Genomic DNA, 15,807 nt, shown 5'->3' with positions numbered 1-15,807 from the left:
AGAACTAGAAAGAGGGAGCGGGGTGGGGAGAGGAAAACAAGGAAAGGACAGACCTGAGACACATGGACACATGACTGAATATTTACATCGGGTCCCGTCCTGTAGTTTGGGATTAAAATTGGTTTCCGATTCTGAAAAACTTCAGATCAATTAGCACAGTGGCTAACCTAGCTGTGAAAGCTGATCTCTCACCTACAATGCATTGCTTTATGCTTTTCCTCACCAGGCATCCATGCCCATGCCATATCTTCTCAGTAAAGCTCAGACAGAGTTATCGGATGCTGCTGTTCTCTCTTTTAAAGATTGCAGAAGAAAGCTTTTGTCTTGTACAGCGTATGTAGGTAGGGTTAGTCACTTTGTGTCGGCGATGTGGCAAGACACCAGTAACACAGGCCAGGCTTCTTCACTGCTGGATATGGGAGGGGAAGAAGGATGCTCTTACTGAGCTGCATCTGCCATGACTAGCTTGGAGTGCATCATCGTGCCTGTGGGAGTGCTCTGGATTGCAGCCTGTGTGTCATGGCTCTTCAGCTTGTGTCTGGTCACACAGAATCTCTTTCCCCATCCACCCCACATCTGTGGCGAAACCAGGACTGTAGTTATCATGGCCTTCAAGCTGTGCTAAACATAAGCAATTCAGATATCTGGACAACTGGAAATCCCTCATTCCTCATGTTTATCCTCTTCCGTTCTTGTTCCACAGTGTGAAGGGAGGGGGGGGGATATAGCATAAACTCAATCAAAGTGCATCATTGTTCAGTATTGCAAATAAAAAACTGCACTTGGCAGATTTCCCCTTAAAGCGCCTCTTAATACGTATTGTCAAAATGTCTAAAGATGTCTCTTACTCATAAGCATTTAATTATTTGTGACACTCAAACTAATATCCAGAGCTGTGGGGGGAAAATAATGGTATTAAATATTTTCTCTTGTCAAATGGTAACAAAACATTGCCTACATGATAAACTCTTCATTATTTTCATGTAATGTATTTCAGATAGATAGATATATAGATAATGAGATTGAATGAGATTTCTGAGGTCCATCTCTGATTCTTGATATCTGCCCCTTATGTACCAATTTGTTTTTATTTGTTTATTTTAAATGTTTATTATATCCTGCCTTACCTTCTGAAAGCGAGCAGCCAAAGGGCCAATAAAAGTTCATACTACAAAGTGGTTGAAACCATAGAAAACATATTTTCTTTTTCTAATAAACAAAGTCTCGTACTATGTACACATATATTGTGAGCATCACAAGACTAATGCAAACTAAAACTGAAAATGTCTTCTCCAACCATTTGTGGGTGGGTGGGTGGGTGAGTGGTGGCAAAACCATGATAAACCATGGGAGGGGGGAAAAGAAATTCCTCCAAAATTTTGGAAGAGGTTCCTTCTTACATTACAAAGGGGAAAAGGTTTTTCTTTTATCCTTGCTTTTAAAAAAACTTTTTAAAAACTGTGGTGCCAGGTTCTCTCTGCATGTCAACATAGTGGAGAAGACCTTTTGGTCTGCTCAGTCTGCAAACTGTTGATGATAAATTTCAATGCAGTTGCTTTTCCTTTTGATTGTTAACTATATTTTTTAAAGTATTGGAACATACATGCCTTCAGTTTCCCTCCTTTCCCACCATAGCTGTCAAGTGTCCCTTATTTGAAGGGACAGTCCCTTATTCCAGCGCCATGTCCCGCTGCTGTCCCTTATTGATGGATGCCCCTTAAATGATGTCCCTTAAATTTCATAGGAAGCAGCTTCTCTCCCTCCCTCCTTGCTGGCAAGGGAGGAGGGAGGCTCCAACTGTGTTGCTTGGCTGTGTTGCTCACCCAATAAGAAGTCTAAGAACGACTGGGGGGTTGAGCTTGCATGCCTTGTGTGTGGGTAGTTAATGCAAGCTGAGGGGGTTTTGAATGCTGGACACCATTTTGTTGCACGTGCTGCTGCAAACTTTGCAGTGCAAAGCCAGGCTGGGGAGCCATCTTAAGCTGAGGCTGGATAGGCCTTGTGGTGCATGTGATTCAGATTCTATTCAGTTGAACCTCTGGTTTCAAAGTTGGTTGGACAGTGTTCTCAAAGCTACCCAGCATGAGTTTGACCAGACTGCAGGAAGAGAGGAAGACGAGTGCCTGTAACAGGTGAGGCTTCAGGTCCCTTATTTTGGCTGCTGGTCCCTTATTTTCAAGGCTGCTGGCCCCTTATTTTCAAATCTGTAAGTTGACAGCTATGTTTCCAACCAACCCCTCTGTACGGCCCTGGGCACTGGCAACCCACGCTATGTCACTGGATGGCACAGATTATGCATGCAAAGATGATGCTCTACTCTGGGCTACAAGCCTTCAGTGCACCACTGCATAGAAGAGCAAGTGTGCATAAAAGCATATGGATTTAAAATGTCTAATTGTGACACTTGAAGCTTCTTTCAGTGCAAGACAGGAGCCTCAGAACCCAGTGGTACAGGATGGGTTTGTGTGTGCCTGTGTGTGTTTGCCACACAACCAGCTTTACTATGGAGCTGTATGAAGCAGTTGCTTCAGGGAGCAGATCTAACGGAGGCACAATTTTCAATTTTCTGACCTCTAACTCTGTGTGTCGTTTAAAATACGTCTATCAAAGTGGCTCATCATTTCAACTTTATTTTTTTATTTTTTTACTTCAGGTACCAACATGTTTAAAACCAGCACTAATTTGAGAAGATTTTGGCAGTGATTTTTCTCTTAAGAGATTTGTGACGTAGAGGCTGAGGCCAAGATGCAAAGGGAAGGGCCCAGATGCTATGTGTATGGCAATGGATTTATTTTTTAACCTCCCCTGCCTTCATTTCTACCTTGGGGCAGAGCCACAGCATAGACTTTAAGGACATCCAAAGCACATTTAAAGCACACAGCTTTCCCCCAAAGAATCATGGGAACAATAATTTGTTAAGGGTGCTGGTAATTGTAGTCCTGCAAGGGGGAAACTACAGTCCTCAAGTGAGAGGTGGCAGGCAAAGGAAGTGAATTTTTCAATTTTTCACAATTTTTCAATTTTAAACGTGATGTAATGGTGACCTACTCATTTGATTTCTCATGAGTGACATAAAATTCTAGACAGCAGATTATAAACCCTGATTAAAATGTAATGTGACCTGTTTCATTTTACAGAAGGTATACCTACCACAATAACCATTGGACCTATTTGTCAGGTTTCTTACCCAGGAGAACCTCCCTCATAGTCTGCACTAAAAAAAATATATTCCACGAGTGGAGAGAATGATTTCTGTTTCCCCATCCCAGAACAGTAAATTCTGCTCTTGTAGAAAAATCACAGCACTTATCTTTTTGAACACAGGCAAGCTTCATTTACTCAGAAGCAACAACCATACTTACATCCAACTCTGGCAAAAAATGAAAAAAATAAAGCCTCTTCTTTTTTAAAAAAATAAATGAACCTTAAATATTCCCTGCACAAACACCCTGGATGGATCTGATTGATATTTGGCAGGTTTAATCCACTCTGGAGGGGCTTGTTTTACCTGCATATTTCATCTGTTTATGCAAAAAAAAAAGGGGGGAGCTATAGTTGTTTTTAATTTCCCTGTTATCTCCAAGAGGGGTGAAAGCCAGCTTTGGTTTTAACAGATCTGATTTGAACCTGAATAACAGATCAAATCAGAATGAAACATTGTGGACCTGAAAGCGAGCTGTTTCCAAATGTTACAGATCAGACACAGACACAAGGTAAATCTTGTGGTCACTGCACATTCCTGGATAACGCAGAGCAAAATAGCCCAGTTGTCTGACTCAAAATAAGACAGCGTCCTAATTTTTTTACATTCTTGAATGTTGAGGAGAACGTTCTGTAGAGAACATTCATGGGGAGCCGCACTCAGAAGGGGCACACATGGATATGTTATGGCAAAGCATACAACAAAATTTTGGGTTGAAGCCTATGATATCATACTAGTTTCTAGATAACATTTCAGCAACATTAAGCCCCTGCAGAGCAAGAAAGTAGGTTATTTGGTGCTCTGTGGAGCAGATTGGATCTGAGGTAAGAAGACTACCAATGTGTTTGTATGGCTGTAATACAGTGGCGCAAAGTTTTTACCTCTTCAAATGATTAGTGCTTTTTGAAATACGACACATCCTACAACACTAATATGTGTGCTAAATGTTACAGAACACCTACCCCCCCCCCACAGTACCTTTCTGAATTACAGCCTCAGATCTGGATTTTGTGACTTTTAACTTCAGTCTCTAATTATAACTAAAGAATGTCTGAAATGCACAGAGGTCTGCAATGCATCTTGGGGGAAAATCTTAAACATGGATAAATAATTTAGTTTGACAGAAACAGATGAGAAGGAACAATTTGGAAGTGAGTTCCATTTAGCATCTTATCTCTTCGAGATGATTTTGACAAGGAAATGTGGGTTGGGTTGGGCTGGGTTCCCCCATCACTCCAACCCCACTCTGGACCAAGCTGTATTATTTGACTTAACATTTTGTGTTAATTAATGGAATGTTTGAGCCTGCATTAATTTAAATTAATTTAATTTGACACTTGGGCAACGAAAGGTGCTTTTGTCACTCTTGCAGAAACGGAACCCTAATATGTGTCAGTTAAGGCTTTCTGCAGAGTTGAGGGTGGTTTTTGATTGGTTGGGGATCCCACAATCTGAACTAAGCAGTTCAGAGTCTTTTTGTTGTTCACTCGGATGGTGAAGAGAAGGCGAACCCCTATGCACAGTTATACAGGCACATTAGAGACCTGCATTGTTTTGGATTGCAACCAGTGCTATTTTTCTAGAAAAAGAGGTGCCAGAACTGAGTTCCAGTGAGTTCCGGCTGGGAAAAAAAGTCCTGATTGCAACCATTCTTTCAGTCTGTAGAAGTATAAAGTTATGAGCATTAATCTGCAGAAGCATAAAGTTACGCTATGATCAGAGCTGAATACACAGAAGATTGCTGCCTAATTATTAACTTATTTATTTTTAAAAGGAAAGCCTGTGTTTGAAGTTACTGTATATATTGGTTTAATCACATCAATTAACTTTTTCCTTTTTTCCTTTTTACATAAATAAGCTCATAAGTGTTTGGCCAGCAATGATAGCGTCTGGTCTTTGCCAAGACAGAGCTTACTTGCAAGAGAGCCAATGTGGTGTAGTAGTTAAGAGTCTTTTACTAGGACCTGGGATACCAGGTCCTATTTGCAAGAGGCTACTCTAGAGGTGGCATTGGGAGTGGAGGTTGCCAAGGACGGGGCAGATCCAGCCTCCAAGGGATCCACTGCATTTGTTGCTGCCACCCTTGCTCCAGCGTAGAAGCAGCGGGCGATGCATTCCTTGGGGGCTGGATCCTGTGAGTCCTGCTGCCCGAGGCGGTCACCTCACTTTACCTCACGAGTGGGCTGGTCTTGGGTGGGTGGGTGGGTGGGTGGTTATATACTGGTTCTGCTGTACTCTGATCAGGTTCTGAGGTGCACCATAAACTGTGGTCTGACATGAAAACCTGGGTAGAAAGGGAGGCAAGTGGGAGCTGTTTTTGATTTTTCTCCTTCCTGTTGAAGTTGGTGGAAGATAAAATTCCTGACACCAGGTCCAGGGCTGGTATAAACTTCCATCAACAATGGGGGCATAATACAGGGTTTGGAATTAATGTGCTTCTCTTTCATCCCACCCATGTCTCACCCATGAGTCCACCCTGTTTTGGGTGCTCCCCAAAACTTTCTGGGTGGAAATGCTTTGCAGTGGAATGTTCCAATGGTGTATCGGGGGAGTTCAAAGCATATCTCAAGTTGTTGAGACTGACAGAGCGGTGTTCTGTCAGCTTCTAGAGCCCCTCGGTCATTAGATCTTGAGTATAAGACCACACCCTGAATCAAAACACTGTTCTCATTTAAATGAATTACAATATGCCCTGATTCCACAAACTTTGACAGGAAACAATTACATAAGTTGAATGTTTGCTCTTGGGAATGTACAAAATGGTGTAAGAACAACAAATTTTCACTGAGAGGAATAAACCCACAATGACTTTTCAGTTCCAATGTAAGGAATCCAGATAATTGAACTCAAAATCTGTTTTATTTTATTTTTTAAGCGTGATGTAATGGTGACCTACTCGTTTGATTTCTCATGAGTGACATAAAATTCTAGATAGCAGATTATAAACCCTGATTAAAATGTAATGTGACCTGTTTCATTTTACAGAAGACACTTAAGAATGGTTATAGAGACATTTGTAAATATGTCTAATGCATGAGAATTTTCAGGTCTATTCTTAGGCTTTTAGAAAATGCGGTGCCATCAGGAATTTTAAAAAAGAAGCCTGATCTGAAGGGATAAAAAATACTACTGATTTAGTTTTTTAAACCACTGTTGTTCTATGTAGAGTAAAAGGGGACTAAAATAAAATAAAACCACAAGAATGTTTGCTTTTAACTCTCTTTTTTTGCATTGTTAAAAATGTGGAACAGTTCGCTTTAAAGTTGAGATTCTGAAGGGAGATGCATTATCTAAGTTATAAACAGAGTGTTTGGTAAGGAGTCGCTCAAGTCTCGAAGAAAGAAAAGGAAGGCGGGGGAAATACAAAAAAGCACAACTTTTGCAAAAAGGGCTTTTATATCTCTATTAATTATAGAAGCACCAGCTGTGGTGGATTACAAACATGCTAGGCTGGCTGGGACACCACAGGGGGAGACGTTGTGCAAAGGGCTCTATCCAGATTGGCCACACTTTATGCAGATGTTTTCATAGGGTTTGCTAGCTTCTATTATGTGCCAAGACCGATTTCTGCCATTTTGGTTTGAGCTTATTGCAGTCTTCTGCGTACCTGACGGCACCTATTCCATACATACAGCATCTGTCATAAAGAGCTTGCAATCTAAATTTTGAGGGGAGCTGGGACTTTTAAAAATCACTACCGCTGTGCAGTGGGGTCAAGGCTGGTACTGTAGTACGTACCGAGGTAGTGGGGTGTGTGAAGAAGTAATTTTTTCCTTCTGTGCTTCTGTCCCAGTGAAAAATCACCCCTGAAACTTCTTTTCCCATAGGAAGGAAGCTGCCATGTGTGGCATGTTTCTCTTACAAGGGAAATAGCAGCCAGTGGGGGGGGGGGTCATTTCCCCCAGGATCACAGCACAGGGTGGAAAAATTACCACCAGCACCTATGTTCCACCATTTCAGTCACGATTCCTTCTTGCCTGACAGTGGTTGTTTTTAATGGTAAAACCAAAACACATACAATATATAATTCAATTTGGCCACCCCACTAGAGGAATTTCACCTGGCTTTAAAAAATAAATAAATTCCAACTTCCTTCAAAATCCCTACAGATGTTTCAGCTGAGCAGGATTCATTCAAAATTCCCTTTAAGAGATAATTTTCTGGTAGTTCTACCAGTTTGGTGTTGCAGAGCCAGTTTGGTGTAGTGGTTAAGAGCGGTAGTCTTGTAATCTGGGGAACCGGGTTCGAGTCTCCGCTCCTCCACATGCAGCTGCTGGGTGACCTTGGGCTAGTCACACTTCTTTGAAGTCTCTCAGCCCCACTTACCTCACAGAGTGTTTGTTGTGGGGGAGGAAGGGAAAGGAGAATGTTAGCCGCTTTGAGACTCCTGAAGGGGAGTGAAAGGCGGGATATCAAATCCAAACTCTTCTTCTTCTTCTTCTTATCCCAAGGAAGACAGACACAGTTACAGTCATACCTTGGTTTTTGAACAGAATGCATTCCGGAAGTCCTTTCGACTTCCAAAATATTTGGAAACCAAGGGTGGCTTCCGATTGGCTGAAGGAGCATCCTGCAACCAATAGGAAGCTGCGGAAGCCGCACCAGACATTCGACTACCGAGACAAAGTTCGCAAAGCAGCTCACCTACTTCCGGGTTTGCAGCGTTTGAGTTCCAAGTTGTTCATGAAGTAAGGTATAAGGCAAGTACAGATTCCTTTACTTGAAGTGATGAGCTATTACATATTAGAAACAGAAGCAATCCAGGAAGAGGAAACTGAAAGCTAAACTGAGAACTCAAGAAGGCCACCCAGAGATTCCCTGCTCCCAGGCACACCACCCTTAGTGGTGTTTTCTTCTAGACATGGTGGGTGTCAATTAAAGACTGTTCCCCATTCTAACATTTTGCTGTACTAGATAGTCTTTGGCAGCCTTTGCCAACCTTGTGCCCTTCAGACTGCAACTTCTATTGGACCGGAAAAGGCTGCTCTAAGCACTTCCCTTCCTAGAGCTGTAGTGAGTGGCTGCTTATTCCTATGTGTATCTTATTTCTTCACCATTTCATCTTATTTTCTTGCTGGCAAAACTGTGCCCAGACTGTACTGCTTCAGACTGCAGATGGGGGTAGGGCCTGATTGCGCGCGCGCGCACACACACACACACACACACACAGAGACAAAAAAACAAGGGGATGAAAATAATTTACAAAAAGAAAAGAAATCTCACAGCTTGACAGGACCACAAAGACAGGAAAGTTAGATATCACAAAGAAAAATATGTTAGCACAACAAGGAGAGATGGACAGCGGAGCTCTTTGGCATGGCTGAGGCAAAGAAAAATTGGTGTGTCAAAGTGTGTACAGGTCACATCACTTGGCTGATATCGAGAGGTAAAAAAGGGAACAACTTGGAGATTTCTGTGGTTCAGCTGTGCGGGGACTGTTTAGTTTTTCTTATTGTATTTCAAATTGCTCTGGGACTTAACTGCTTTTCTTTTACATAGAGCAACTGACATTATCAAGGTGCGTTGTGCATTTTGCAGTGGAGATGCAATGTTCTATTTCCTCTTGAATCCTGGGAATGTTGGCATTTTCCAGGCTGTCAGACAAATGAGTGCTCAGTAGGACATTTAGGCCTGTCTTTCTATCTAATCTATCTAATCTATCTCATTTCTAAAGTGCCCATCACCTTGGCATCTAGGTGTAACCTTCCTGTCCAAGTCTCTTTAGCTGGGATAATTTAGCCGAATCCTAAGAGAGTTCAAATGCCGCCTGATCAGGTTGAAACCATCTTTTATGAGAATGGATTCAAAACCTATGGCTTTAATGGGTTTGGTATTGCTCTCCTCTCAGTTTGCACAGCAGGCTACAGGATTCCAATTCCTGTATTTTGCGGGTGCCGTAACAGATGCCCTGTGATCAAAAGAGCATGTATGGTAGAGGCAACAAGGGGCATTATCACACCTAGTTCACATCCAGGTCCTGCAATTCTGCCTTGAGGCCATTCCACAGGAATGGTGATGTGACTGAGGAAGTATGAGTTATGCTTCACTCTACCCATTTCTGGAATTCACTCAAAGTTCAATCTTTTGTTGCAGATGCCAGTCATTTGTTCAGAATGAATGGTGCAGTTCTGTCACTTGAGTGTAAAGACCCCCAAACCGCCTAGAAATAAATTCACACAGGACTCAAATTTTAGTTTGAGGTTTTGGCATAATTTTGGCCACAACCTTATTGATTACAGGCTGTGATTGGTTTGCTTAGGCATTGGTTCAGACTATCTGAACCTGACCAGGACTGTCCAGGCAGGAACAGAACTGACAACTGCCAGCACAGAGGTCAGCAAAGGTAAGCACACTGGGAGATCGATTGGGATGGGAGCAGATCCCAAGATCACGCCCAGAATGCTCCCAGGGAATTTTGTATGGCCCTATCCCCCTTTCCTAACAACTCTTTCACTTGGGATGCGGGTGGCGCTGTGGGTTAGACCACAGAGACTAGGACTTGCCGATCAGAAGGTCGGAGGTTCGAATCCCCGCGACGGGGTGAGCTCCCATCGCTCGGTCCCTGCTCCTGCCAACCTAGCAGTTCGAAAGCACGTCAAAGTGCAAGTAGATAAATAGGTACCACTCTGGTGGGAAGGTAAACGGTGTTTCCATGCACTGCTCTGGTTCAGCAGAAGCAGCTTAGTCATGCTGGCCACATGACCTGGAAGCTGTACACCGGCTCCCTTGGCCAATAGAGTGCGATGAGCGCCGCAACCCCAGTCGGTCACGACTGGACCTAATGGTCAGGGGTCCCTTTACCTTTACTATCCCCCTTTCAGGGGTCGGACAAAAGCATGTGGAGCCCCTGGATTCCTTTAATGGAATACCCACACAGCAACCATTGGAGGGACAGGCCACAGCCACACCTAGTCCCCTCCACCACACATTAACCAATGCCTAACCGCAAACCTTACAGAGTTATGATGATTTGCTACACGGTAGGCAAAACCCAAATGGGACCAGCCAATCGGCCAAGTGGGAAAAATTGCTACCGGGCTCCTGCCCCAAGAGCAGACAACCCACGACGGTATAGCAAGGTCAATCAAGCCCTAAATATAGGGAAGGGTGGTCGGGTGATCCGGTGCATGAAGCGAAAATGAGGAAGCCCAACGCGATTGTGCAGTGGTATATAAAAGTCCCTAAGATGCAAATTGAAGCACCCATTGGTCAGAAGCAGTTCCATGCCTCCGAGGGACCAATCAGGTAGCTATCCAAACATACCCACCCCACCAATCAGCAAGCGGTTGTGGTGATCTCACTGCACTGCATGCTCTCTGTGAGGAGAACCTGATTTCTGGGCCCTAATTCAGTAAGTGTGGCGGTCTAAATTTACCATGCTCTCAATAAATCTACCACATTCCCATCAAAAATGTTCATCAGTTAGGCCCCATCTGTACTATACATTTATAGCAGTACTATGCTGCTTTAAACAGTCATGGCATCTCCCAGAGCATCCTGGGAAGTGTAGTCATTTAAGAACGAGAGTTGTTAGGATACTCCAGTTCTTCTCACAGAGCCACAATTCATAGAGTTCCCTGGGAAGAGGGATGGATTGTTGCACCACTCTCGGAACTGTATTTCTGTTTGCACCAAACTATCTTAATTCTTATGAGCAAAACATGCATGATAAACCATCTGTATGTTAATCTTTTAGTGCCAAATCGTCTTTCACTCTTGTGATGGGTATGCATACACTGCAACTATTTCCGCCACCTTAAAAACTACAAGTGTGGCTGTGATTGATGTGTGTCACGGGTGAAAATGACTGGACCCTTTAATCTAAAAAGAGGAATTGATAATATTGAACAAATTGGCATACAACTGGAACTCATTACCATTCTAATTGGCAGTCAGGTTTTCCATGGATAACCTCTGATGAAGATCAAGAAGTAAGAAACAACATTTTCTCCTGCAGATTCCACACTTGCATTTAGAAATATTTCTACCTTTTCAGCAGATAGATAGATAGATCAGGCAAAAAGAGATAAAATGGGCATTACCTAATGCCTTAGACTCCTCACCATGTCAGTCACCCAAACCTTGTTATAGTTACAAAATATTTACAAAATCCACTGGAGATTTAAATAAAAAAAACTCCTGGGGAATCCTATTATTTGATAAATACATTATTCCAACATTTACTTTGGTATATAATTTAAAACATGATCCTATGCAAGTAGGTACCACTATGTTAACTGGGCTCATGTCCCAAAAAGTGTCTGTAGGATTGCAGGGCAATCCTATACACAAGAAGCTGGTGTAAAGGTAAAGGTAAAGGATCCCTGACAGTTAAGTCCAGTCGCAGATGACTCTGGGGTTGCGGCGCTCATCTCGCTTTCCAGGCCGAGGGAGCCAGCGTTTGTCCGCAGACAGTTTTTCCAGTTCATATGTCCAGTATGACTAAGCCGCTTCTGGTGCAACAGAACACCAAACCAGAGCAGAGCACGGAAACGCCGTTTACCTTCCCGCAAGTTTATCTACTTGCACTTTTTGGCCTGCTTTCGAACTCCTAGGTTGGCAAGAGCTGGGACCGAGCAACAGGAGCTCACCCCATCATGGGGATTCGAACCGCCGACCTTCTGATTGGCAAGCCCAAGAGGCTCAGTGGTTTAGACCACAGCGCCACCCCATGTCCCGGTGTAAAGTTAAGTCAGCGTAAAATATGCCAGATCAAAACGCCATCCTGCGGCAGGGCTAATGCCACATGAGCCAGCCTAAGCCTAGCTGGAGAAAAGAAAGACTTTAAAATAGTGTTACATCACCCTTCTTGCTGGCTTAAATTATGCTGTGTTGCCACGTGATCATGCTGTGTAGGCTTAGGATTCCACCTAAGTCCCCTCTCTCTGGTCCCACCTGTGGAATACCCCCTTTTGGGGACTTATAGCAGCTTTATATCTACTAGGTTTAGCTCAGCCAGGTGGGTCCTGGTCAACCTGAGATGAGGGAAATATTGGCTTATCTCCAGCTGAGCTAAGGATGAGGAGCAATGTTGGAATAGCCCAGCTGTACCAGGAACCTCCTGATTCATCAGAAGATTTGCTGGATCCCAACCCCACTCATCCTAGTGGATCTTGCTATAGGATTGCTCCCTTATTACATTACATTATTAAGCTGCTTTCATCCTGGTCTTTTACACCTTTATCCGTTCCTGTTTCTTGATATTGTCCTGTAGCCTATATTTATTTTAGTTTTGGACAAATTGCATTGCTTTTCCTCTGGTAGAACTTTCTGTACATTTATCTCCTTCTCACAGGAGATAAAATAAGTGAGCTTATTCATTACTATTGTATAAGAAACCTGTATTCTCTATATTGGTGCCATTCCAAACATTCATGGGTGCTTTTTCTATTATTTTCCCATTAATACGGGATGGGAGAGTGTTAATCTTGCTGTGATTTCTAATAAGAGATCATGGCTATGTTTTTCATCTCTTTATTATGCTTTTGGGATATTGCTCTGATTTGTCATCCCCCTCCCTTTTTGGATATTGGATATCCCCTTTTGGATATTGTGTTTTGTGTTTGAGTAAAGGCAGATGCAATATCTTAAAAGTGGCATAGGCTATTAGTACTTCTGCTCTTTCTTCTGCCTCCCCCAGGAATATTCCTTGCAGTATTTAAGTGTAAATGGGGACAAGTCAGCTGTTGAGGGTGCCTATTGACCAGCTCCTATGCCATCTCCAACTCACACCACACCTGATCCTAGAATCAGTTTTGGATTCATTTTGAGATGACAGGTGACTATATATGTGGATAAAATGCATATGTGGTATTTGTTTGTTTTTAAAAGCAAAAGATTTGTATGATGTGCAAGTCGAGACTATACACTAAGCTCTTAGTGGTTAAGAGTTGAGACTATTTTTAACTTGGCAGTATCCTGGACACCAAGGGTGAAGAAACAACTATAAATGCTCTTAAAAGCCTAGGCCACTCTTCACCCTATCTTTCTAAGCGACTAACAGAATGCGTTAGAAAATCACCTAACCATTCTGCTTAAGGATATACAGAGTCATCTCTCCCCCTGCCCCACTTTACATCTTGAGGCAGCCACAGCAAGCCAAGTTCAGCTTACAGGTTGAAATCTGACAGCCAATGTTATCTCACCCGAAGGGATTATCATTAGACAAATATGTGGTAGTGGATCAATGGCTACTACTCAGGAAGAGTATGTACTGCCTCCAAAAAACAGAAAGTGCATTCCTTTAAATACAGTTGCTGGGGAGAGTTATCTCTCGCTTGGACTACTGCAATGTGCTCTATGTGGGGCTACCTTTGAAGGTGAACCGGAAACTACAACTAATCCAGAATGCGGCAACTAGACTGGTGACTGGGAGCGGCTGCTGAGACCACATAACCCCAGTCTTGAAAGACCTACGCTGGCTCGCAGTACATTTCCAAGCACAATTCAAAGTGTCGGTGCTGACCTTTAAAGCCCTAAATGGACTCAGCCCAGTATACCTGAAGGAGCGCCTCCACTCCCATTGTTCTGCCCAGACACTGAGGTCCAGCACTGATGGCCTACTGGAGGTTCCCTCGCTGTGAGAAGCCAAGTTACAGGGAACCAGGTAGAGGGCTTTCTTGTTAGTGGCATCCGCCCTGTGGAACGCCCTCCCATCAGATGTCAAAGAGAAAAACAACTACCAGACTTTTAGAAGACATCTGAAGGCAGCCCTGTTTAGGGAAGCTTTTAATGGTTAATAGACTATTGTATTTTAATATTCTGTTGGAAGCCACCTAGAATGGCTGGGGAAACCCAGCCAGATGGGCGGGGTGTAAATATTATTATTATTATTATTATTATTATTATTATTATTATTATTATATTGCCCAGATCTCCTGTTTGGGGGCTCCCAGAGGCATCTGTTTCCTTGGCCACTGTAGGAAGCAGCATGCTGAACCAGGTAGGCCTTTGGTGGAACCCAGCAGGGCTTTTCTTCTTCTGTTCTTCTCAGCAACAGCCCATATCAGTGAGCAGGATGATTCGGCAGCACGGTGATGTGCTAAAATAGGTTCCGCGTCACCCTCCCCAGCTGTGCCCAGATTGCTGCAGGTGCTTCTTACAGACCCTGGAGACCATTCAGAACAATAATTGGCACACACTAACAACCCTGTTTGCATTCACGTCTTGAAAATCTCTGATTACATCTGTATTTCTGCATGCAGACATTCCCACTTCGTACGCTGAGCCCGGTGACGGCTCTGAATGGCTCCCGTGTAGGGTGTGAGTTTTCTTACCTGGGAGACTGGGCTGGTCACACAGGGCAGGCAGGCTGGGCGGAAGCAGGTCACCGAGGACGTGGCAAGTGTCACTTTCTCGGCTGTAATTGAATTTGATCTGAACTGTGCTGATATATCCGGCCCCTCTCCCTTTGTTGTTCCCCTGCACATGTTGAAAATGTCTTTGTAAACCTACCCCACAACGATAATTTCATTGAGAGCCAGACATTTCAGATGTGACAGTGATCTCTAATCCTCTCTGGACAGTCAGCTCTGGGATTTCAAAATTTTCAGCCTCTGGATGCAACAAGGGGGCTGAGTTTCCATAAGGGGAGCCATCAGATGTCCTTTTAATCCTTTAATGACCTGGAGAGGTGAATTACTCTTTGTGCGATTTAATTTCATCTCTCCTAAGTTTGTCGAAGACCCAATGCAGAGCTACCTTGCCATTTCCTAGGCAAGGTGCAGTTTTTGTTTTATGTTTTTATGTGCAACATGCTCATAGCCTACGCTCTGATGGAGACGCTCCGTACATTTCCCCATACATACAGGTGGATACATCACTCCCCTTTTCAGCGAAGGAATAAGAACATAAATTCAAGTGGGTTTTTTTTGTGTGTGTGTGTGCCTGCATAACCATTTGAAGTGGACCACAGTATTTTTTTTATTGGTTGTTGAAATGTATAGACCACTTTTCATTTTCATTTTTTTTAAATCCTTCTTGAAGTGGTGTACAAAAATGTATTATTATTGCTGCGTTTGCTTCCTACTTTTTCTCCAGTGAGTTCACAGTAGTTCCTTGCTCCTCTTCCCACCCCCCCTCAACGACCCCGCAATGTGTGTTAGCTAAAGAGAGAGGGCCTGGCCCAAGGTGAACATCATAGCTGAATGGGGATATGAGCCCTGGTATCCCAAATCCTAGGGATGGCGCTGTGGGTAAAACCTCAGCGTCTAGGGCTTGCCGATCGTATGGTCAGCAGTTCGAATCCCTGCGGTGGGGTGAGCTCCCATTTTTCGGTCCCAGCTCCTGCCCACCTAGCAGTTCGAAAGCACTCCTAAGTGCAAGTAGATAAATAGGTACCGCTTTATAGCGGGAAGGTAAACGGCATTTCTGTGTGCTGCGCTGGTGCCGGCTCGCCAGAGCAGCTTCATCACACTGGCCACGTGACCCGGAAGTGTCTCCGGACAGCGCTGGCCCCCGGCCTCTTAAGTGAGATGGGCGCACAACCCTAGAGTCGGACACGACTGGCCCGTATGGGCAGGGGTACCTTTACCTTTACCTTTATCCCAAATCCTAGTCCCCCATTCAAACCGCTGCACCTCATTGGCTGTCTATACACCAGCAAG

General features: G+C 43.7%; 1 protein-coding gene across 3 annotated transcripts in view; it reads left to right on the top strand.

Annotated features, from left to right (window-relative positions):
- TSHZ2 (teashirt zinc finger homeobox 2) overlaps nucleotides 1-15,807 on the top strand; it is a 334,565-nt gene that overhangs the window by 13,385 nt on the left and 305,373 nt on the right. The window contains exon 2 of one of the 3 annotated variants that reach the window (XM_081916715.1): nucleotides 14,075-14,144. The exons of the other annotated variants lie outside the window; for them this stretch is intronic. The gene's annotated coding sequence lies outside the window, so the exon portion shown is untranslated. The remainder of the gene's footprint in view (nucleotides 1-14,074; nucleotides 14,145-15,807) is intronic. 3 annotated transcript variants of the gene reach the window in all.

The sequence above is a fragment of the Podarcis melisellensis genome (genome assembly GCF_964234715.1).
Source record: "Podarcis melisellensis genome assembly, chromosome: 6".
Taxonomy (NCBI): domain Eukaryota; kingdom Metazoa; phylum Chordata; class Lepidosauria; order Squamata; family Lacertidae; genus Podarcis; species Podarcis melisellensis.
This window is presented reverse-complemented; position numbering and strand designations above follow the sequence as displayed.